The sequence below is a fragment of the Plectropomus leopardus genome, unplaced genomic scaffold, assembly GCF_008729295.1.
Source record: "Plectropomus leopardus isolate mb unplaced genomic scaffold, YSFRI_Pleo_2.0 unplaced_scaffold29363, whole genome shotgun sequence".
Lineage (NCBI taxonomy): Eukaryota > Metazoa > Chordata > Actinopteri > Perciformes > Serranidae > Plectropomus > Plectropomus leopardus.
The window spans coordinates 1-8,152 of NW_024632005.1; the positions used below are offsets into that span (position 1 = coordinate 1).

At 41.6% G+C, this 8,152-nt stretch overlaps 1 long non-coding RNA gene across 1 annotated transcript; it reads right to left on the reverse strand.

Moving 5' to 3' along the window:
- Positions 1-5,253: 5,253 nt before the first annotated feature.
- LOC121938405 lies at positions 5,254-6,866 on the reverse strand. The gene is made up of 3 exons (XR_006105286.1): positions 6,820-6,866; positions 6,177-6,282; positions 5,254-5,335 (listed from the first exon to the last, which is right to left on the reverse strand). It is a non-coding gene; the product is annotated as an uncharacterized LOC121938405 (long non-coding RNA).
- Positions 6,867-8,152: the final 1,286 nt, after the last annotated feature.

An 8,152-nucleotide genomic window follows, 5' to 3' on the forward strand; every position in this document is an offset into this window, starting at 1 on the left:
ATCTGACCTCAGAGCTGCTCAGACGCTCAGCCTTCCTCAGTCAGGAGGTACGCTGCCTTGCTCGAGGGCACGTCTGCCGCCAACGACGCACGAGATGACAAAAAGAGCCTCAGCACCACCTGCAGAGGTAAACACTTTTCATTAAACACAACTTTATTTCGTTAGTTTAAATTATAATTGCAAAATGCATTTAAATCCTTCCACATCGCTGGTTTTATAGCACATGCAGGTGCGTCTCAGAAAATCTGAATATCGTGAAAAAGATTTCCATCAATTATTTCACAAAATGGAAATCTGATAGATTCTAGACTCATTACATGCAGAAAAAAATCTGAATATTAGAATATTTCTAAAACTAATATTCAGAAGTTGGACATTTCTGTTTTATAAATCAATTAAAATATATATTTTTGGGAAATATTCTAATTATTTTTGCCTGATTTCTGATTTTCATGAGCTATAAGCCACAATCATCAAAAAATGCTTGAAATATTTAAAGTTATGCGTTTTCCAAGTTTTCCTCTTTGAATTAAATTACAAAGAGAGATGAACTTTTTTCTGATTTTTTGGAGGTGCACCTGCATGCATGTTTCAGTGCTGCTGTCCACATGATGGCAGCATAACACAGCAGTCCTCTGACAAACACACACTTTTGTTCACATGCTCCAAAATCAAAATCCAAAATCTTTTTTTTCTTCTTCAGAGGATGAAATTATGCAAAATGTCTTTCAGAGTAAAGAGAAATAAAAACATAGAAATCAACACAGGCATGGAAAAAAAAAAATAAAAAATCATCCTCTTACAAAACGTGATATAAACATGAGATGATACAAAAACGCACAAGTTGTCCACAGTAACAAACTGCGTCCTCAAAACGACACATCATTAATTATGACTTAATTAGTGACTCGTCACTGATGATTTAAACACACGGCATATTGCTCCTCGTCCTCAGTTAAATCTCTCCTCTAATGAGTCCCTCGAGGATTTTCACTGAACCCTCGTCTGCAGCCGAGTCCAAACACTCATTAAAACCTCGTTCAGACATGAACTCACAGGTTCCCTGTTTACTGACGCATTTTAATCCGGCCCTTAATCCCTTTTGATTTGAGGATTTGTGTCCCCGTCCCTCTGAAGACAAACACTTCTCCTCTCTGCAGCAAACAAATCACAATCTTTTTCAATAACATAAGGGCTGAAAAACAGCAAAATCACAATCATTATTGCAGTGTTTCCCAAAAGTTTTGGCAATTCTTAAACTTTTAAAGGCATGAAAATGACTCCTGCTGTCTGTCTGTGACCTGTGCAGAAAATAAAGTGATGGAAAGCAGCTGAGTGAAGCGTGAACCGGCGTCCGAAATCCCTCAATGACTGACTTGTAACTTAACTGGACTTTATTTTTCTATTTCTAATTTTCTGTGTTTGTGTCTAAGTGACTCGTGGAAACTGTTAAAAGTGAAAGTGCTTCAGCCGGAAGCCACGAAAACACGCTGCAATGTCTCTGTGACTCGGTGAAGACCCGCCACATGCAGAGGGCGGCCTTAAATCCAGAAACTTGAATAAGTTGTGAGCGGGGAGTGATTTTAGATGCAGCCGGTGACGGTGACGAGGAGAAAAGGATCAGCTGGATTGAAGGTGATCAGAAACAGCTCAGGGTGAGAGCGGAGAGCTGGAGCGTGGGAGCGAAGACGGACAGAAAGAGGGAAGACATCGGGGGAAAGTGCTCGTCTTGTCGTCTTGTCGCGGTCTGAACAGTTTTGGCCTGCGCGCTCTGCTGTGGCAAAACTCGGCCATCTGGAGCTTCAAGCGTGATGAAGCAAAACCTAAAAAACTAATTAGGCAGTCGGCTGGATGCGAGTCAGGAGAACAAGATGGTGCAGACAGAAAAACACAGATACAGGAAGAGAACTTGGACAACAGACAGCAGTGAAGAGACCCAAAACTTTAAATAGCAACTTCAGATCCCAAGTAGTGCGAGTCGCCACTGAGCGCCAAAACACGTGAAGACTCTCCAGCATTTTAAAAACCATCTGACAGGAAATAAAGAGCCTCATTACGGAGCCGCAGCAGCTCTTCATGCAGAAATACTCCCATAGAGGTAGCAGTGGACACTAGGCGGGTTTCCTTTAACCATCAAATTGCACAATTATGAAATCTGCATCAGGGAAACATCAGTTTTGAAACCACTCAAATTTATCGCATCAAGTTTTTTACGCTCCCATGAGGTGGCATTTCAGGCAATTTAAAAAAAAGCTGTATTTCACAAAACTGCAATAGAAACAAAGTCTTTTCCAGGTCACATGACGCTGTGAGGTCACACGATGCTGTGAGGTCACACGACGCTGTGAGGTCACACGACGCTGTGAGGTCACACGACTCCCTCATGACACAGCAGCTATAAGAGCTGTTATTGCAGCACATAAAGGTGCAACACGAAGAACACGAAGCGAGCGTTTCACACGGCAAGTTTACATACAAAGTCAATGCAAAGACGTGAAAAGACGCAACTTCACCGAAAAGCAATTCCTCTGTGAAATCGTGGACTACATCTCCCAGAAATCCCTCATATGTGGCCGCTCCCTCGTGTAAGGGGCTCGCCTTTCCATCATGGCTCCATAACACGCCTACGTGGCCTTGGATTGGAAATAATGACGGCTAGTGTAGCGGCTGGATTAGAAATAAAGCTACTGATGTTTTGAACATCCATCGCCATGGTTACTGGGATGCTATCACCAGAGGAGAAGCTGCAAAGCATCACTCAGTGGAAACACAGTCATCTCGCAATTGTCTTTTATCAACATTTTCAAAAATATTGCTTAAATTTTGCGTAAATCTGTAGTGGAAACCCGCCTATTGTTCCCTTTACATTGATTTGGAGTTTTTTTGGTAAACAATACAGGAGACCCTGACTGCCGAAGTGCAGCGACTGTGACTGAAAATCTGCTCAGTTAGTTTTTTTTACTCAAAATGGACACATAGTGTTTTAGAGCGAAGTCTTCAAACATAGAAATCGTCTACTGGAAAAAAAACCTAATAATTCATGTGCTGTTTTTTCAATTAACTTAAAAAAAGACAAAAAAAAAGGTCAAGTCAAACAGTGAAATAGTGTTCCAGTATTTTTTTTCTGTTTCTGCTGTCAGGATGAGAAAGGAGCCCCGTTCACACCTGGACATCTCTGCACTAATGTGTCTGTAAACAGTAAAACTGGGTTTTTGGATGCATTCAGTGCTGAATATTTGGCTGTTTGTCGTCTGCAGGCGTTGAGACGGGTGAGCGCTTCTCATCCTGAGCGCCGCTCAGGCAGCGTTCACAAAAACCATCAGAGCCGCCGTCACAAACTGAGACTGAAACTCGAGACTGTTTTCATCTGACGAACGAAAAAACCCGAGACTGAGTCTGAGACAGAGGAGGAGGTGTTCAAACATTTTTCTTTTTTAAACTCAGTGTTTAACCCTTTAAAAACTGGACTGACATCGCTTTTCTTGTACTGCATTCAGACGCTTTTAGTATTAAAAAAATTGGTTTGATTTATTTTGGAAACTTTGGAAAAAAGAAAAATAGAAACTTGTGTGTTCTGCAAATAACAAGAAATTAGCAGATTTGGAAAATCACTTTTGAAATGCTAGGTAAATACTTACACTTATCAAAATTATATATTTAAAGATAAAGAATTATTATTTTTGAAAAGCTATTTTTTCAGGGCATTTCCTTTAGCAACTTGGCAAGAAATACAACAAGTTGCTTGAAATTAGTAGATTTAGGAAACTACTTTTTTAAAAAACTGGTACTTTTCTTATATTTTTACTAGTTTCTTGATTATTTCTGGGTCAGTCTTACTAAGCTGCTCACTGTCTGCTTGCCTTGTTTTTATAGGAACACAAGCAGATTTGTGCAGGTTTTAAAGGGTTTAAAAGGCAAAACATACAAAGTATTAATTTTAGGTTAAAGTGTAAAAAGCGCCAGTAAAAGCATTTGTTCGGGTCGTTCCAATCCGACTAATCCAATAACTGGTGCTCTTTTTTCCCCTGATTATAAATCTGCTCACAGTCCCACTCGGATGTGAACCATCCAGCACGAACCTCTGAGTGGGCGGCCGGCTGTGACTGAATCCATCGACTCCTGACAGCCGGAACAATTAACTTTTATCGTGACGGAAACTGAAGCAGAATCCAGCAGATCTGATAATTGAAGGATCTGCTGACGGTTTAAGTGTCGAAAAAATAAGACGACGAAATTAAAGTGTTATTGTTGGTGGTGCGGGGGTTCATAATGAGTCTTTAAAGCAGCTCACGATCTTAGATTGTAGTTTGAAACTTAAGATGAGTCTGACTGAGTCTGAGTGACTCTGAGTGAGTCTGAGTCTGACTGAGTCTGAGTGAGTCTGAGTCTGACTGAGTCTGAGTGACTCTGAGTGAGTCTGAGTCTGACTGAGTCTGAGTGAGTCTGAGTCTGACTGAGTCTGAGTGACTCTGAGTGAGTCTGAGTCTGAGAGAGCCTCAGTCTGAGTGACTCTGAGTGAGTCTGAGTCTGAGTGAGAGTGAGTCTGAGAGAGTGAGTCTGAGTCTGAGAGAGTGAGTCTGAGTAAGTCTGAATCTGAGTGAGTCTCAGTCTGAGTGAGAGTGAGTCTGAGTGAGTCTGACTGACAGTGAGTCTCAGTGAGTCTGAGTGAGCCTGAGTGAGTCTGAGTCTGACTGACTCTGAGTCTGAGTGAGAGTGAGTCTGACTGAGTCTGACTGACTGAGTCTGAGTGACTGAGTGACTCTGAGTCTGAGCAAGTCTGAGTCTGAGTGAATCTGAGTGAGTCTGAGTCTGAGTGAGTCTGACTGACTGTGAGTCTGAGTGAGTCTTAGTCTGAGTGACTCTGAGTGAGTCTGAGTCTGAGTGAGTCTGAGTCTGAGTGTGTCTGAGTCTGAGTGAGTCAGAGTGACTCTGAGTCTGAGTGCGTCTGAGTGAGTCAAAGAGAGATATTGCCTCAGCAGATGGTTTGTGTTTCTGTGTGAAAACAGCTCGGTGCAGCAGCAGAAGTTGTGACGGAGCGAACTTTCTTGAGTTTTTACAAACGGCCTCAGAGGGTTTGCAGAGAGGACGTGTGAACGCTGCCTGAGGACAGAGAAACATCCAGCTGAAATACTTGTTCTTATTTTTAAGTTGACATCAGCAGTATCCGGCCTGTCGGCGTGACGGCGTTGTGCGGCTGCAGTTAGGAGGAGTGTGACGCCGCGTCGCTGCAGGGTTGTGCTTCTTTCTCCTTCTCGTCGTCGTCGTCGTCGTCGCTCAGGAAAAGCAGCGGGAACATCCCCAAGATACAGCCGATGGAGACGCCGATGGCTTTACCCTGCAGGCCGGAGGACCCGAATTATTATACGAGTTAGGGTCCTGCACACATTCTGATTATTTTGGAAAGACAGTCAGGCTTCACACACATTTTTACTAATACATTTCCACGACTTTTCCATGATTTTGAGGCAAAACCAGACAGTCTCTTTAACAAACATCAATATGCCTTAACAGTTGTTTTCACTGCAGATTTTTAAAGAAAAAGAATGTTTTTTTTTTCTTAAACATTTTGGATGTTTTCTAGGAAAAATATTTGCGTTTTTTTTTGGTGATTGTTTAACAAACAATTTATTCTTGAAATTTTTTGCCTTTCTTTTTTCCTTTAAACATTTTTGGGGGAGTTTTAAAGAAAATATTTTTTTTTTACTTTAAAACTGTTTTGCTTTGTTTTTCTTAAAACATATTTGGCAAATTTATTCTTTATTTTTCACCTTTATGCCTTTTGGTTCTTTAAGTATTTTTGGTGATTTTTTTGTTTTCTTTAAAAAATGACCAAAACTACACCATTTATCATAGTAAGAAATTGTATAAATTATATGAAAGAATTCCTTAAAGCTTTCTTTTTGTTTTCACTTCAGAAAATGTCACGCCTTCCTTTGTTGTTGTAATTGCTACTGAAGATATTAAACACTTCAAACAAACGCTATAACACTGAAAAATACATAAATATTGGAAACCCCTTAAACAAACTGAAACATCTGCAGCTCAACTTCAGCTGCAGACGTTTGTCATTCGCACCTCTCTCTCCGGCTTTTTTTTTCCATTTTCACATCTTTTCTCTGCTGCTGGCTTTGAAATAAATTCCCCCAAAATAATTCAAAGAAATATCAGAATCTCACCATGTGCGAGCTGAGCTTGGTCTGCCACATGTCCGCCTGTTTGGGCGTCAAATCTGGACCCTGCATCCCAAATTTGGACGCCAGAGCCTCCACATAACCTGCAAGACTTTATACACACACATCTGTGTAATTACACCTGTGCGGACATTTTAGTGACAGTCATTTACCATCCCATAATGTTCATCTAAAAAACACCCTAATCCTTTTTCTTTGTTATAAACCTGAAGCAGGTTGGAGTTAAACTGCTTCTCACAGTGACGTAAAGACAAAGCAAACATGTCTGTGTTTACTTTATCGCACCTTCCTCATTAAAAACAAATTATTTAAAAATGTCCTCAGGATGAAAGTGTTAAACTAGTTTTTCCACAGATTAAAAAAGGACAGAGCACACAAACACACCAAAATAAACTGCACGTATGCAGGTATGTAAAAACCTGGGGAGGAAACGGAAGATGAAAAAAACAATAAACGGAGCAAATAAATGCAAACGTTAAACTACAAGGAGCAAAAAAAAAAGATCAGACAGCAAAACCAGACAAAGAAACCTCTGTTCATTTAGTTATTTTAATGTAAAAACACACTGAACCGCCTCCAACAGACTTCACACGTTTACCTTAAAAAAAAAGAAAAAAGTTCAGCTTACCCGAGACCCGCCAAATCTGAGACCAGGTTCCCCAGCGCCGCCGCTGCAAAACACAGAGAGGAAAACACTTTGATGTCTGACGTTCCCTTATGAAACCAACACAAGAAAACTGAAAAATAATGAATCTTATAACATGAAAGATTTCACTGATTTATAAAAGTGCTCAGCAGCACCTTTTCATGACCCTTTTAGGGTCTCGTTTGGGATTTAAGGACTCAGAATCAACATTTTTGGGGGGTAAAATGTGAAAAAATGCGATTTACAAACTGCAGGAGAAAACCTCCGAGAGCCGAAGCAAAAGGTGAACACCTGAGTGTAATCACAATACTCTAAAGTTTTAGGAAAAAACAGAAACTTTCAGGGAACCCTCATAAATAACAAACTGTCCCTATCCATTTTTTTAAGTTTCTTTTTTTGGGCTTTTGGCTTCATTTGAGAGGACAGATTAAGTGTGAAAGAGGAGGGAGAGGAGATGAGATGTGGCCGGAATCGAACCCGCGGTCACTGTGGTGAGGACCGAGCCTCTGTGCATCAATCACCTGAGCTACTGGGCGCCCATCAGTCCCTATCCCGAACCCCCGAGGGAGGCCGGTGCAGAACGGCCACTGAGGTGTTTACATGACAGAACAGCTCGACTTCTGATTGAATTACTGAGGTGTGGACGTTGCTCGACCACGACACCACCACAGACTGTCATGGTGAAGAAGGAGCTGAGCCAAAAGGCGATTTAAGTCCATGATGGCGTCATACAAGTCCTGCATTTTCTGAATTTGCATCAGAGTCTTGTGTTCTTACGGCTCCCAACAAGGTCCGCCCATCCAGTGCAACAGCTTGATCCAGGATGTTAGGGGGATGTTAGGGGTTAATGTTAACCATGTCTCTGTGAAGATGTGCACAGAGCAGCCTCTGATTTGTTGCTGAGTGAGCCTCAATCTCATCTCATCCACTTTATTCTCCTGTGAGCGGACATCAGCCAGAAGAAGGCTTGGTAGAGCAACAGCTCTCGGTCCAAGTCGGGTCAGCCTTGCCCTGATGCCGGCTCTCCTCCCTCTCTTTGTCTGACGCTTTCGGTTTCGTTTTTCCGCTCTGGTCTGACAGGCTGCTCGGCGTATGTTGTTTGTGGGGATCCTCTCGCAGTCTGCTGCATTCAGTCTAAATACCCAGACACTTTGCCCCGATGTTGATAAGTGCTTTTCTATCGTAGAAAAGTCATGTTTCAGCAGGAGGAGCCGTGTTGTTGGAAAAATAGAATAATGTTGCAAAAAAGTAGCAAGGATTTGAGGAGCTAGTCCAGTTTCGTTGGACTGACACAATATTTCCACTTTTTCTGACA